At 53.0% G+C, this 15,645-nt stretch overlaps 1 protein-coding gene across 1 annotated transcript in view; it reads left to right on the top strand.

Annotated features, from left to right (window-relative positions):
• The window catches only part of PLEKHG4 (pleckstrin homology domain containing, family G (with RhoGef domain) member 4), a 98,451-nt gene that overhangs the window by 498 nt on the left and 82,308 nt on the right, over positions 1 to 15,645 (top strand). The gene's annotated exons all lie outside the window — the stretch shown is intronic.

Below are 15,645 nucleotides of genomic sequence, written 5' to 3'. Positions count from 1 at the left end.
GAGGGCTCGGTCCGCCCCTCCCGCCGCCAAGATGGCGGCCGCGGTCCCTCAGAGGGGCCTCCCGCGCGGCTGCCGGCCCCTGCGGGGGAGCCTGTGCGGCTGAGCTGAGCGACGAGTGCCAAGGGCCCCGCTGTTCCACGAGGGGGTAGTCTTTAGGGGGAAAAAAAATTATATGTGGTAGTTTCAGGACTCTTTCGGTAACCGTGTGCGGGGCGAGCTGCTCCCCTCAGCTTCCCACCGCCCTCCTGATGGTCCGCTGTGAGGTGCAGGCAGCTGCCAGTCGGAAGACGCCGCTGCGCAAATTGTGGGTGGCCAGTGCTCTCGGTGAGGCTCCAGTTCACGCTCTTCCTCGGCTGCCTTCGTCTCACCCAGTGGCAAATGCAGGCAGTGGCTGCCTTGTCAGGGGCAAAGTGTGACCCAAAACCAAAGCCTTTTTTTAAAGTGGGAAAAAAACAAAGAAAAAAGCAGCAAAGAATGCGCCCTTGGACCTGTATGGACTCAGTAGTGGTGAGGAAGTTGCTGCCTGGACTCAGAGGGCTGACGACTGCTGGCTCCAGCTGGGCTGCTGAACTCCCCATGCTTCCAGGAATAGCTGGAGTAGGGTACCTGGAGAGGATATTTCAGGGATGGCCGGGATATCAACCCCACAGCTTTTGACCCACTTGTCCCACTTAGTGCTGAGCTCCTGTGGAGGCACGTGGCCCTAGCCAAACAACTTGGCCAATATGGGTCCTATATGAATGCTAGAGGGGTCTAAGCCTCCTGGTTCCTTCCCCAGGTTGCTCCATAGCTGGCCTTACCCTGCCTTGATCTGGGAGCAGAGATCCCTCTGCAAGGAGGAACAAAATGGCAGCAGTGATGGAAGAAGGGCAAGCGACAGGAAAGTAGGAGAGACTGATGACAGGAGGCGGCACCAGCCCTCTGCCCTTGCCTGTCTGAAGAGGAAGCTACTCATCTCCTTTAGGAGACACATTGTTATTGCTGCTGAGGGGATTAAATCATGCTATTTCCTGCTGGTGCTCTCCAGCCACTGGTGCCATGGAGAGGAGGTGCCCACCCCAGCTGGCACCACGCTCACAGCATGCCTGTAGTGTATTCCTGCCTGGTGCAGGGTCTTCTCCCTCCAACCTGCACTGGGAATGAAGGGTCCCTGGGGTAGGACCCATGATCCACATCCTACCATCTCCTCCAGGAACCTGCTGTGCCCCACGTCCCACCCGCTCTGTGTTTCTGCCTGGCATCCTTGCTGTAGGCATTCCCTGAGGTTCACTCCTCTAATTGCCAGCTACAGATGTCCCATGGCAGACTGCTGCTATTCCCGTCAAACCAGCCCTTCCCAGTGGCATCTGAGGAGCCTTCCCATCACCTCCTGTGCTCTGGATCTGCAGTCAGCAGAGTTGGCTCCTGTCTCCCCTGGGGAGAAGACCCTGACCCCAAACTGCTCTTTGCCTACTGCAGAGTGAGTCGAACCTTAGCCTGGAGCCTTGCAGAGCTGCTCTGTTCAAGGCTGAGATGGAGGGACCAGATCTTTCCCCTTCACTACCACCTGGGCAAGGCTGGAGGTGAGCAAAGCCCATGCCTGCACCAGGGGAGACTATTGCTCAGCTCTGAGCAGGTTGCCATTCAGCACCTGGAGGACCCACAGTGGGACTGCCTAAGTTCAGTAGGCAGTACAGCCCAGCTGCTACAGGCAACATGAGAGCTGGTCCTAGGGAACGCCCATGCGCCTGTATAAAGCACTGATTGCATGCCCACAGCTGGAGCTGTACCTTGGGGCTACTGCTCTGCCCCAGTGAGTGCTGAGCTAACCCAGCTGCTTCTCTACCTGCCTGATCTGGAGGAGTAAAGTGCAGGCAGGTGAGAGCTTTCCTTCTCTCTGGAGAGACTCTGCCATGGGAGAAGGGTTTGCAGGATCTGCTGGGATCTGCTGGGCACAGGCTCTGCAAGTGCTGGCTGTAAGTGTAGGGTTTGTGAGGGGCTGGGGGGGATGGATGGGGGCTTGGCTGAGCATGTGCCCAGTGGGAATAGCAGTCCTGGGGGTCAGAGCTCCTGAAGCAAAGTGAAGGAGGTGCTGTGGTCCCTGGCTGCCACCCCAGGTAGGACCTGGGTGCTGGCCTTGGCTTTGCAAACTGTGGGGCAGAGACTGCAGCCAGTGGTTGGGGGGGTCCCCACTCCCCTGGAGCTGGGTGGTTGGAGCTGTCAGCCATCCCTCCTGGCAGGGCATAGTTGGATTTATGTTGCTTTTGGGAAGAGAAGGGATGGGTCTCCAGCTCTGAAATGTGTCCTAGCCCTTGTCTGGTAATGGTTGGTGCTTACTACCTGCTTGGGGAGTCTAGTAGAGGGCTGTATCTGCTTCTCTTGTTGTAGGCTGGGCAGGTATTTTGTGGGTGCTGGTTGCTCAGGTGTGAGTTGGGTGCAGAGCAGGAACACAAGTGGGGCGCTCCTGGTGGTGCAGAGGCATGGAGGTGGGGGTGTCCGTCTGTCCTTGCAACCCGTGCTTTGTCAAGCAGACTTAGAAAGAGGAGCTGGTCCTGGCAGCTGCGACTGAGGATGGCATTTGTGGTAGCTGTGACGCCCTGTGCTCCATGTCTCCTGTGTCTGTGGGAGAGGGGCTTGGGAGTTGGCTGCTGGACTGGGGCAGGAAGGGTGTAGGTGCCTGCTGGCATGTCTAGCTAGGAGGTGAGCGTGCTGTCTTGGAGAGCACAGTAAAACATGTGCTGCGGGGACTAAATAGCAGGCAACATCACTACCAGCAGGGAAGGTAAACAGATGACTGTCTTATGCCATTAAATACATGGGATCTGGAGAGAGATGGGTTAGTTTTAGGCTGCTCTTCAGAGAAAGCCAATCTGTTCTTCTATTCAGAGATGGTGGTGAGTTTTGAAACAGCAGTCCTGAAACCACAGCTGGATTTTAAGCCAAGAGCACTTTGTCCTCAGGAAAGGCAGGCAGTCCCAAAACTCTAGGGAGACAAACAAGCAGCTCCTCTTAAAGGATTTAAGCTCTCAACCTGGTCCTCATCCACAGAGGTGTGCCCCTGCCTCGCTCTGTGTCTTACAGGTCTCTGTTCCAGGCTCTCGGGGGGTTTGGGGTCTTCCCTCCAGGGTGGTCCTGCCAACCAGTGCCCCTTCCTAGGGCTCAGAGCACCAGGATGCTGACACCCAGCACCCAAACAGGGAAGCCCACCCCAGTGGGGAAACATCTCAGTGTGTGCGCACTGTAAAGAAAACATGCCTGTTGGGAAGATGCTCAATCAGGGCAGGAGGCCTGGTTTCCATCCAAGCCCTGCTCCTACCCATGCTGGCTGCGTTCATGACTTTCACATAAGGAGAAGTCTCTGGAGGATGCTGTTGTATGGGCATTAACCCAAGAGCGGTGTGCAGCATGGCCACTTTGCAAGGCCTGGGGGCCACCCATGTCCCCCCACAAGAACTGCCCAAAGTTAAAGAAGCCCAAAGCTGCTCAGCCTGAGACAAGCGTCTTGGGCATAATCAGAAGCAGCACTTTGTCCTCTGGGCTCTGGCAGCTATCGATGCTAGTGCTGGGCTGTTGCTAAGCCGAGACCCTGGGCACTTGGGGATGCCTGGAGCAGGCATTAGACTAGCAAGTGCTCTGCGTGCATTGAGTCCCAACTGGCTTGTCTGGGGAAGACACCGTGTGTCATCAAGGTGTGCCTTCCTATCTGTGCAGAGAAGCTATAAGGCTGGCATTTGCCTGCTTGGATTGCTTCCCTGTGGGACTGTGTACTATGAGCTTCCACATGTGCTGCAGCAGGCCTGATGTGCGATTCTTTTATTTCCCCCCTACCCCGTGGCACACATGGGTATTTGAGATCTTTAAGTGGGATCTTCCTGACTTCTGTACCTATAAAAACATCTCCTGTAAAGCCTCCTAATGGTTAATGGCACGCCAGGTTTGCACATGGCACTGAACAACATCTTGAAGTGTAGCTGGAGACCTAGTAACTGAGTTGCTCCTGTTCCTTCAAATGGTGAGCGTGACCAGCTGTTGTTATGTAGTCTCTCCTCCAGTCCTTCTGGGAAATCACACCATGATTGTATTTCTGGCTTAAGAAATTTTTTCCCTAATCAGACTGGGCCTCACAAAGAGGTTGCCACTTAGTGGTAATTACTTGCTTTAGAAGCTGAATGTCTCCTGAGGATTGCAAATAGGGGATTATCAAATTAATTAGGTAAACCAAGATGTGCTTTTGTGAAGCCAAGGCTTGCTTTACTTGTGATCTGAAATAAAGGTTTAAATATTATTAAACTGCATACAACCTGCTCTTGTCTCCCTAATGGGAGAGAACTAGCTCTTTCCTGAAACATTGATATTGGTACAAAGGGCTGCTTGCAGCTCTACTTGCTGCAGTGCTTGTTGCTTTTCTTTGACAAAACCTGTTTCAAGCAAACACCTATCACTGGTCATAAGGCACCTGTTTGTGCTGAGTGGGGTCTAACGTGGCTTCTTGGTGGATTCCCATGCTTTTATAGGCTGCCAAGTGGAAGGGGAATGGGGTTCACAGTGGGTAGCTTGGTGGGATTGTAATGTACCTGTCTTCAGCTTCTACTTTCAGGGCACAGCTTAATCCATGGGACATCTGCATAGCCATATGGGGACATGGGAGCTGGCAGCAGAGCCCCAGTCCAGTCATGAGGAGATGCCTGGAAGTAGATTCAGAGGCATCCACTGATCAGTGGGTTAGCAGGTCCTGGAGTACTACTCTGCCACAGCCTGCTCCTGGGCTCTCCTTTCCCTTGGAAGTCCCTATGGACATAGGAGGTTCCCTATGCTGTGCTGAGGACTACACCAGTGATCATGCTAAGCTAACATGGAGTGCATGGGGGTGTTTTCCTAAGAGGTGTTGGCTGCTGCAGTGCAACCTAACTTGCATATTGCACAACTTCCCCTAGGTCAGAAGATGTCCTTATCTGGCATCTAAAACATCTGTCCTGTGTTTCTTCCAGCACAGCTGATTCCTATTCATAAAAGCATTGAGCTTTCCCCAATTTGCACAACTGAAAATAAGCAGAACTCTGCTAGCTTTGACTCGAAGGCAGAGGTCCTTTGCCTGCCTCCTACCTCTGCCTGTGCTCTCTCCCAGCTCTTATGGGGCTCTAGGTTGTGGTGCTGCTTCAGCAAGCACTTGAGAAATACTGCAGCTCCAGAAACCAGTTCAAACAAAGGCGAAGGGGGCAGAGGGGAAGGCGGGAAGAGATGTGGGTCTGAAGTTATGACCCCTGAAGTTTCAGAAGAGTTGGTGTACTGTCCCCCCTCCTATCCTCTCCTCTTTCAACTCTGAGGAGGTCCCACAGCCTTCAAAGTTTGGTTCCCCATCCTTCCCAATGTCAGCATTTGCTGCCTTTTGCCATATTTCACCTCTGGGAGAGATTGTCCTTAGCAGTACTCAGCTGCTGCTGCAGCCGGGTACCAAAGTGGTTCCCCTGGGGCAAAATTGCCCATTGGTCTGTGCAAAGGACCTGGGTCTGCTGGATGGGAAGCTGGAGCATGCGGATATCTGCTGGCAGAGCTGGGTGACAGCAACCTTTGGCAGTGGCTTCAGCAATTAAACCAACCCAGAGGAGAGCGCAGGCCTCATGCAAGAGCGAGGAGCTGCTCCTGTGAGGAGACAGTGAGAGACTGTGTTGGGGAACAAGCATGGCATTGTTGTCAGCCTCAGTCAAGAGGGGCTTTTTAACACCCACTGAAGTGCTGGCTACAGCTGTCTCCCATGTGCTTGTGCAGGAAATGGATCTACAATGCAGGAGAGGAGGGAAAGACCACTTTGCAATTTAAAAAAAAAAAAAGGCGAGCTATATTAGGATCCAGCCATGGGTAAACAGCAGTGCGATGTTCTCCTTAGTGCAGTGCCATGGCACAGGAAATCACATCACTGCCTCTGACTGGGATGGGGTTGAGCTGAACTTGGGCTCTTCAGCCTGGAAATCCTCAGTGGAGGAAGGTGCTCCTGAGCTTTGAGTGCAGTGTAGAAAAGGAGGGAGGCATGAGGTTGGGCTCTAAGCTGCTCTTGTGTTAGACAACCCGTTCCCCCTCTGCATCAGTAAATAAATACCTACAGCCATCGACTTTTCTGTATTGTGTTGGTTTGGGAACTTGTGGAGAGCTTTTGGTTGTCATGTCCAGAACCGAGCTGGCTGCTGCGCTGCAAAAAGTACATGCTAGTGGTTATATAGTTTGAGTATATGAGTGTTGGCTGTATGGTCTGGGGAGCACCTGGCTCTGTCCCTGGTCACGGGGATGGAAAATGGGATAGGAACCAGATCTGGGCTGTGTGTTCTTACGTGGTGCCCTCCTCACCTGTGTTCATGGGGATGCTGCAAACTCCTACAGCAGCCCCTGAAAGTGCCACTTTTCTCTTTCTGGCCCTCAGAGAGCTGGAATTAGGTGGCTTGACAGTGTCTTATCCTGCTGTGAAGTCAGAGCTAAAGGAGAAGGCAACCTTGTGCTCCCAGGCCTGTGCAAGCCACCTGAAGGGGTGAGGAAAGATGAAAGCTGCTCTCACCCTGGAGCTTCTGCCAGAGGTCTGGCTGAAGGAGACCTGACTGGTTCAGTAACAGTGCGGGAGCAGGTTCTCTGCTCCATCCCCATGGGCTCTCGGGTTGCCCCAGCCCTACCTGGGCCTGCATTGCCTTTCATGCCTGGGGAGTACACGTTTCTGTTTCAAAATGTGAGGTAGCTCCTGGCTTGTGCAGGACCCCTTCTGCAGGAGCCTGTGGGGTCCCTTTCAGCCCTGCAGCAGGCTTTCCAACAGGCTTTATACAACTGTTGGGGGCTTTGGCCCACTGCTGGAGTAGCCCTGAAGAGCCTAGTCTTGGTACCTAGGCTGCTGGCAGCTAGACTGCTTGGAGGCTTCCGATCTCTGCTCAGAGGCTGGTCCCCCTGCAGACCCCAAGGTATTTGCAGAGACTTTTTTGCTGGATAAGCATAGTCATGTGCAAGGAGTTGGGTTAGCCCTGGGCAGCCATGGCCTCCTGAAAGGACACCTCCATGTATTGTTGCAATTGGAGAAACAGCAAGGAGATTTCCAAAAAACATCTGGGCATGAGAGGCATGGTGGATCTTTTCTACCTCCTTTCACTCTGTGCTGGGGGCCCTGCCTCCAACAGAAATAGCTCAGCACCTCTGATAGCACGAGGTTTGTCACGGCCAGCTCCGTGCTGTGTGTGCACTGGAGGGACATTGCTCTCTGTGCTCCCTTTCTTGGAGGTGGGGCAGTCCGTAGAGAGGCTCCCAGCATCCATAGGAGGATGTTGCAAAGGTGTGGCCATGTTTGTGGGCTGGGAGATGTGTTTGGGGAACAGGTAAAGAGCAAAGATACTTTGAAAACTTAGCCTTGTGTAGATGGTGAAGTCTGGTTGGAGGCTCTGCTGGGGAAGTATGCCAGGTTCCTCATCCTCCTGCTGTGAATATGAGGGGGAAAGGAAGGCTCTTCTGCATCCACAGACAAGATCACAAATTCCTTTAGTTACTGTGGATGACAACAACTAGGTAGTGCCTGTGCTGGGTTAATACCCTTTGCATTGGCAGGGATGCTCTCCTTCACCCAGCTTGGGATTATCCGCTGATCTCACCTGACATGGGCTGGAGGTCCTCACTGCTATGGTGCACTGCAGACAGCACTGTGCTTTAGGGAGAAGGTGACTAGCTGTTAGAGGCTGTGGGGGAGCCTCTGCAAGCAAGGGATGTTTGAAAGACAAGCACTGAACAGTGAGGCAGCTGCTCAGCTCTGGTCCACTGTCAGTGTTGCATCCCCTTTTAGGAGGACATCTCTTTCTGCTTAAGGAAAGCAAACTGCAACCCTGCAGGGACTGTCATCTATCCTTGCTGCCCATACAAAATGCAACAGCACATCGAGCAGCTGGTGTATTGAATGGTTGGCTTTGGGACTGCTTGAACCCATGTTTGCTGGTTATGTCTGAAAACATGGCATGAGGCCATCATGTGTGGTGGGGTTTAGGGCCAACTGTTGGTAGTCCTCCCTGGGAGGGGAGTATCTGAAGGTGTTCTTGAGCTGAACCAGCCTGTGTGGGCTCTGCTGCTGGCCCTGTGGAGCAGGGCTTGGGAAAGCTGTGGGGGCCTGCCCCTTGAGCCAAGGTGGTGGAAATGTTTGGTAGCCATTGCTCCAGCTTCAGCAGGCAAGTACCCTGTGCTTCTCTACTGAGCTTGTCTATGCAGGGGATGTCTTCCCTCCTGCTGTAGGTCCACATGTCCTGCCTGAGTCATCCTTCCTCTTGGGATGAATTGGTTTGTGTGACCTCTCCCAGAAGCAGGGGCAGCCAGGTACCAGCACCGTGGCCTTTCTTGGTGGAGGGTCAGTCCCCACCGAGGCTGCCAAGACCACACGCTGCTCGGCCAAGGCTAGAGAGGCAGCTCCTGGTCCCAAGCCCTGCTGCCAGGCCCTGCACCTCATGTCCAGGGCTCTGAGGCTTTGCCTGTGTGTCACTTCCCGCCCCATTTCCCGTTACACAAAGCCTTTGTGTGTCAGCAGATCCTGGGATGCCCTGCGGCACCTGCCTCTCCCCTCCCTCTCCGCCTCTGTGGCTCTGCCCTTTCCCGTTGTCACTTCTGTAGGCTGCTGCCTGCCTGTTCGGTGACCTTCCCCACTGCTCCCACTGCTCGGGCAGTATTTTGGCCCCTGGCCATCTTAAACAATTAATGGAGGGGTGGAGAAACTTGCCATGTTAAATTACTTCCTCCTTTGGGAGGGGGTGAGGTCTCCACATCTCTCTCGCCTGATACCAATGCAGTTTGTTGCTGTTGCCTGAAGCGGTCACTGCCTCTCTGCTTTCCTTCTAGAAGTTAGAAAAACAGTATTTTGGAGCACTCTTTTTGTATTTCTCGGCGTTTTGCTTAACCTGCAGCGCTGCCTCAGGATCTTGTGGAGTGGAGGAACTTCTCCGGACTTAGAGAGAAGCAAGCTGAGAGGAGGTGGGGGGAGGATTTTGCTGGAAACCTCTTTGGGAAGCTGGAGACCTTCTCAGGATGCCTGCTGTGAGCTTGTTCTCCTCTAGCAGCTATTCAGATCTTCCCGCGCGAAGGCAGCTCCCTGCCACGAAGCATCTGCATTAAGCAGGTCTGTGCGGGGGCCAGGCGTGCTCTGAAGGACGCAGATAGTAGCGATGCCGTAACAAGCAGCCTGTGAGCGTTGCTGGCTCTGCCTGTGTCCGTAGGTCCCTGCAGGGCTGGGGAATGCAGCACCCTGCACTCGCTATGCCCCTCTGCCGTCTAGCGCTGGAGTTGGCTGTCAGAGAAACCTTCAAGGTCCCCTGCTTAGCCCTGGTAGTGTCATGAGTTAGATTAGTTGGAGCTGTGCTGGGGGCGGTGAGGGCTTGGATTACAGTCCAGAACTCAAAGTGCTTTGGTGGTTCACGTCGGAGGGGAAAGGAGACGCCCCGTCGCACACATGGAGGAAAAAGAGAAAAAACACTCCCTTTGGAAGTGAGGGGGAATAAAGGAGGCCGGCAACATGGTAAGGAAATCTCTGCGAAGGGCTCTTGCCCTGGGCACGAGCAGGGCTGCGCGGGATAGAGCTGCTATTGGGGCAGCCTGCCTGGAGCCAGTGCACGGTGCTAATGCCAGGAGTGGGAAACAGCTCTTCTGGCACTTCCTATTACTCGGATGGCACGCTGTACTCTGGGGTGCCAGCCCTGGATGGTGGCTGCAGGGACATGGGTCTCCCGTTGGCACTGACCCCCCGCGAGGTGCCTATTGGGGTACAGTCCTGGAGTGAGGAGCTGGGATGGGGCAGGTCAGGCAGGGCCCTGTCTTTTGGGCTGCCTGGATGCTGGGCTCTCCTCCTGCCCTTGCTCTTTGCCAGTCCTGCTCCGGGGCTGTGGGCACTGCCCCCTTGCAGAGCCTGGGGAAGGGGAGAGCATTGGCTTCTTTTCTTCTGCCCAGGGTGGGCATCCAGGGGTTCAGAGAAACCCCTGAAGCTGGACAGGGATCCTTCCCTTTCAGTGTCAAGTTCTGCATGTGTGGATCCTTGTTTGGGGAGGGGATAGATGGGAGCAGAGCATCCCATCTCCCTGGGTGTGGTGCCACCCTGCAAACAGAGGTGCCCAGCCCCGGGGTGGCAGAGGTTGGAGGGATTGTTAGCCCTGTGGCACCCAGTGAGCACCAGTCTGGCTTCTGATGGTTTGTTCCTGGGCTCAGGCTGGGATCCATGTGCCCAGCAGCCCTAAATCTCTTGGAGCTGCTTCTCCAGCAGAGGGAACAAAGTCTGAGGGGGGGACAAGCAGCTTGCATTGCTGCTGTGCCTAGCAGTGACTTGTGTTTTCTTAAAAATTCAGCTTCTGGGCTTGGAGAAGCTTGGCTTTCATTGAAGGATGACTTGCCCAACTTTTGGCTTCTGCAACCTGAGCTAAGCTCATGGACCCACGTCTCTTCCCTTTGCCACCCTCCAGCTCCTCTGCCAAGGACCCCATGGCTCCCTGTACCCTCACGTGGCCATGTCAGAGCCGTGGTGTGCTCTCCTCTCCTATCCTGCTGTGGAGGCCTGCAGGCATCTCACTTCTTCCACTTCTCTACCCCAGTCAGGAGACCTCTTTCCCCTCACCCTATGCCTAGTATGTTCCTGGCAATTTCTGGTCTATGCTGGTTATTGTATGAAGTTGAAATCAAACGAGAGCACTGTTTGGGGCTGTGCAGGGTGGGTGCCATCCCTTGCAGCCCTACTGCATTTTGCCATAGGGGCTGGAGCAGCACTTGTGATCTCTGCTCTGGGAGGCCTGAGGCAGAGACCGGCTGCTGCTACTCTGCTGCAAACCAGAGGTGACTTTCTGATTCCCAGGTGCTTCATCGCAGTTCAGGTCCTTCACCTTGTTCTAATGTGTGATGCAAAAGCTGTCTGAAGCAGGGGCCTTTGTGCAGAGCAGTGCTGTGGCCAGTCAAGGTGCCACAGTGGGTTGTGGGGGGGCAGGGACCATGCATCACTGCTGAGGAGGGATCATGTGCCTCTCAGTGCTGAGTTCAGGCTTGGTGGCTGCAAGGAGCAGGAACCAGAGGCCAAGTTGCCACAGACCCAGCACTGGGCACTGGCCACACTGTGGACACCTGCGATCCGTTGCAGGTGTCCGTTCCTAATGCCATAGTAGAGAGTTCGGGAGGTGTGATCTGTGAGCGGCCAAGTTGTGACTGTAGCTCCAAGCTGTTCTGTTTGACTTGAGTTTTGGTGTCCTGGTGAATCAACCAAACCCTGCAGGCAACAGATTTGGATCTAAGTGAATGTGGGTCATTCTTGTTGAATGACAAGAGTCAACAGAGTCTGTTGGCCTGCACGAGGCTTCCCCATGGCTGCTGGCAGTCCACAGGACTCTAAGGCTTGGCTCCTGATGGAGCTCTGGCACTGTGCAGCTGCTGGCTGCCCTGTGCTGTGTGAGGCAGGTGATTCCTCTTCAAGGGGTGTCTGTCATGTTTCAGTGTTAGGGATGATGTGGTGGAGGATGCCTAAAACACCAAATGTGTAAGGTGCCTTAGGCCGAAGTAGCCCACTTCCACTAGAACTGACTTGCAGCTGTGAAAGCCCCATGGTGTGAGCAAGGCAGGAGCCTGACAGGGCTCTGTCTACTCTGCTTGTCCCACTGTGGCTTTCACGGCTGAGGATCTGCCCTCACTCCCTGGTAGGGATTTCTCCTTCATGGGAGAAGGAGTGGGTTTCACCATGCCTGGTGCCTGCTGCTGGATGGGGTACAGGAGACGGTCAGGGCGTATGGCTGGACCACAGTGCGCCTGTATTGGGTACCCCACCACACAAACCCAATACAGCACCACGCTTGAGGAATAGTTTCCACCCAAGCAGGTGCACAACCCTGTGCTCTTGGGTGGGTTGGTTGGAGGCAAAGCAAGCAGTAGCCCTGCTTCTCCATGGTGCAGAGGTCTAGTTCCCAGCCTCTGTTCCCACGTTGTGAGGGACAGCTTCCTCTCCAGGAAATTGCTCAAGCTGCAGCAGCTGGCCAGGGAGCCCAGGGCTGCTTTTCCACCCTTGCTAGGGTGAATGCTGCTGCTCTTCAATGGTAGCTGGGGCACTGTGGACTCAGCATGTGAATTCAGCAAGGCTCCTGCAGCTGTGCGCCTTGGACTTGCCTGGGCTACTCCTCCCATGTGGTGGCATGCTCCAAGTCTCCAGTCATCACACAGACATGTAAAGCAGAAACTGTGTGTATCACAAGATGTGCAAATGCTGGTGTCTTCCTGCAGAGAAGTTCAAGTGGCACCTCTGTGCTGGCAGGAGAGAGGATGGGTTTCAGCAGAAAATACAGTCTTTCCTTCATCCTTTGGTTATGTCTTCTCCAGGGGTGGTAAGGAAATGAGTCTGGGAATCACAAAGAGCTTTAAGCATTGGGAATCTTCTTTCTTTATTTCTGTGCCAAAGCCACGAGCAAGATGCTGGAACACAGACAAAGCCCAGAGATGTAATCCTGAGCACATGGAAGTGGTCTGAAAGCATCTTCTCTGGGGTAACAAGGATGACAACTTGTGCATTTTGCCCAGCTTCTTTCCAAAAACACTGGGCAGGTGATCATGCTCTTCATTTTCACAATAAAAATAATGGCTATATGCAGGTGACAGGCCAGCTGCATCCATGTATCTCTGCTGAGCAATCACCAAATGCATTCTAGTACCAGGTAGGAATGCAAACCAGCAAGTGTTTATGGTGAGAGGCTGCAGGTGTCCAAGGAGGACTGTATGCTGAGTGATGGTGCTTATTTTCTGAAAATCAGCATCCTGTAGCATAACCACCTCTTGTCATGCTGCTGGCCATCTACCTGCATGTGCAGTCAGCCCTGAGGGCATACCTGGCTAGCAAAAGAGATCATAACTTGAGAGCCTTGTGAGCATCTTGCTGCTGGCCGCTTCAGAAAAGATAGCCAGCCAGCATGTCTGCTTCTAAATACTATAGCACAGTCACAGCTCCTCAGCTCCCGGAGCCTAATCTTGTAGCTTCACCTCAAACATAACCCTGTCTAAAACAGATCTGAGCAAAACTAAACCATCCTACAGGCTGTGGGCACGGCCTAAACCTGAGTATTTGTGCTGAGTGTGGGTGGAAGTCACAGACACAGGGGCTACAGACCCCTTTAATACCGAAGTGCTGAAAAATCCCTGTTAAAACAGTCAAAGTATCTTCTGCAGAAGCTATAAACTCAACCTACCTATGGGCACTCAATATCAGAGCACCTTTTGTTCCTATTCCTGGCTCTCTACCCATGAGGGAACCCCCTGTTCCTGTCCTGCGGAGCTCAACATAGCCAAGGTCTGAAGAAGTGAGTAGAGACAGCAGGATGGGATGTGTTGCTGACTGAAGAGCAATAAAAAGCAAGGATAGCCTGCTAGGGTAAGCTGCCCACTTCTGGTGGTGGGATGCTCTGTGCTTTCTACACCACTCATGATACCTGGGTTGCAAATCGGAGAAGTGAATGGACGTGCCCTTGTTGATTCTGCAGGCTTGACTGTGCTAATACCTCTCTGCCGCACGGAGTGCCTCATCTCTGTTGGCTGGCCTAGCCTTTCATTAAAAAAAGAACAAAAAAATGGGGCCTTTCTTGTGGTAAGTGCTCCTGGCTGGTTTCATACGTATCCCATTTTTTGCATCACTGGACACCAAGCTGAAACTTCCAAGATCAAAGCAGCACAGAATTAATCTGAAAGTCTTTCCTTCTGCTCAGATTTACCATCCTGCCATCAGGCTGGGATGCCCAGGATGAACCCTTGCTCCAGCTGGTGCAACCAGCTATTGATTTGAATGGAATCAAATGGCTCAGCTGAAGAGAAATGGGTACCAGATGAAGACTTCCATGTGCTCCTCCTCGACATTGGTGGATGCGGTAGAGGGGAGCCTCCATGGGACCTTATGGTTACCCCCAATGGGACACGATGCTGTGGCTGGCTGGTGGTTTGTGTGGTGCAAAGAAAAGCTGCAGGAGTTCTGCTGATCTGAGCTAGGTGTCCACCTTGAGCTTTGCAGCCTGCGTTAGGTGTGGCAGTGTTTGCAGGAGACAGAGCTGTGAGGTTTCCTGAGCAGGTTCCTTCAGGAGGATACTTTCCCTCAGGCTGCCTGTCAAATTTCAGTGGCTCCCAACAAAAACGTAGTGCTGCTGAGCCTCCAACATGGTTAAAGGATGTGGATTATTTGCTGTCTGTTGTCATCTTTCTGAATACATTTACCTTTTGAACAAGGTCCTTCTCATATGCTCGGGAGGCTGGTATGCAGACCCGTTAATGGATCAAGGGGAAAAATGCCTGTGGATGTATTTTCCTTTGTGTTTGGGCTTATAACCACCCACGTTTTGGCATACATCCCTTCTACGCACAAAGATGTCTTTTAGAAATCTCTAGTTAAATCTCCACCCTCCTTTGATATGTATGGAAATAATGGGACACGTGAGACTGTTTTCTGTTTTTTAAAAAAGCTATAAAGAGAGTAACTTTAAAAGCCTGTGTTTACTCCTTTCTAACTCAGGAGTTTAGTAAAAGCAATGCACTGAATTTATGACTGAGTTACTTAGCTTTCCTGGAGGCATGCATTTAGCGCTGTATCTGAGTATAGGGGAAATGTTTTCATTTGACTCTAAGTCCCAGGCTTGGCTGCTCAGGGGCAGGAGAGCTTGAGCACATGTGTTTCTGTTCCCCAGTGAGGTCAGAGAGTCTTGGAGCAAATCTGGGTCCCTCTGCCCAGGAGTACTTTTCCTGCGTGGCATAGACCGATGCTTCTTGCAGTGACCCAGGGCTGAGCTGGCATAACCATGGCCATCTCTGGGCTGCCTGCTCTGTCCTTCTGGCTGATCCTTCCTCACAGCCTCTTCCTCAGAGGTGGCATCTGATTGCTGTTGGCAGCTGCTTTCTCATATCAAAGGTGTGTGGGGATGTGGTCCTTCAAGGAAGGTCCTTGCACACTTATTGTTTTCTCATGCGATCAGCCAGCCCCTCCTGGAATTGCAGCTTGGCTTCAGAGCGGTTTCTGTCCCCTGACATAGCAGGACTTGTATTTCATGAGCACATGGTAATACAGCATGTTTAAGGCCAGCAGGAACTATGGCTCATCTGTTACGGGATGCTGGGACCATGGAGTGTTACCTAGCTCCCACACTGAGGCTGGGAGCTCTAACGAAAACATGACCTTTTCTTAGTGGCATCCACCCTCAATTATGGAGGCTGCAAGACATGGAGAACCCACCAGTCCCCGTGGGAGTCTGTCCAGCAGCTCATGCACCTTGCAGAGGAAGGGGTGAGATCTGAACATGAGCTGAACATGCAGAACGCGTGCAATGCTGGCACATAAGTAATAATCTAAATGCTGATCCTGTGAATATCGTTTCTGGCACTCATCAGCTGTCCTGCTGAAGGATTATCATTTTCTCTTTGAGCACAGGAGGCTGCCCATCTGTTGTAAGATGCCCCCAGATGGGTGTCTGAACACAAGGTGTTGGCTATGGCTTAATGCCTCTGACTAAAAGGTGTTAAAATGAGCCGACCTGTTTGGCTAAGAACTTACTGAGGGTATGTTATAGCAGGCTGGTACAAACAAGTCTTTCATTTCCCTAGAGTGTCCTGTTATTTGGTAGGTGTTAGGCACAAATGGTAAAGGGTACAAGATGCTACTGCTCGGGTTAGTTTGCCAGATGGATG

This window comes from Haliaeetus leucocephalus, unplaced genomic scaffold, assembly GCF_000737465.1.
Source record: "Haliaeetus leucocephalus isolate CR32 unplaced genomic scaffold, Haliaeetus_leucocephalus-4.0 Scaffold92, whole genome shotgun sequence".
In the NCBI taxonomy this organism is placed as follows: Eukaryota; Metazoa; Chordata; class Aves; order Accipitriformes; family Accipitridae; genus Haliaeetus; species Haliaeetus leucocephalus.
This window is presented reverse-complemented; position numbering and strand designations above follow the sequence as displayed.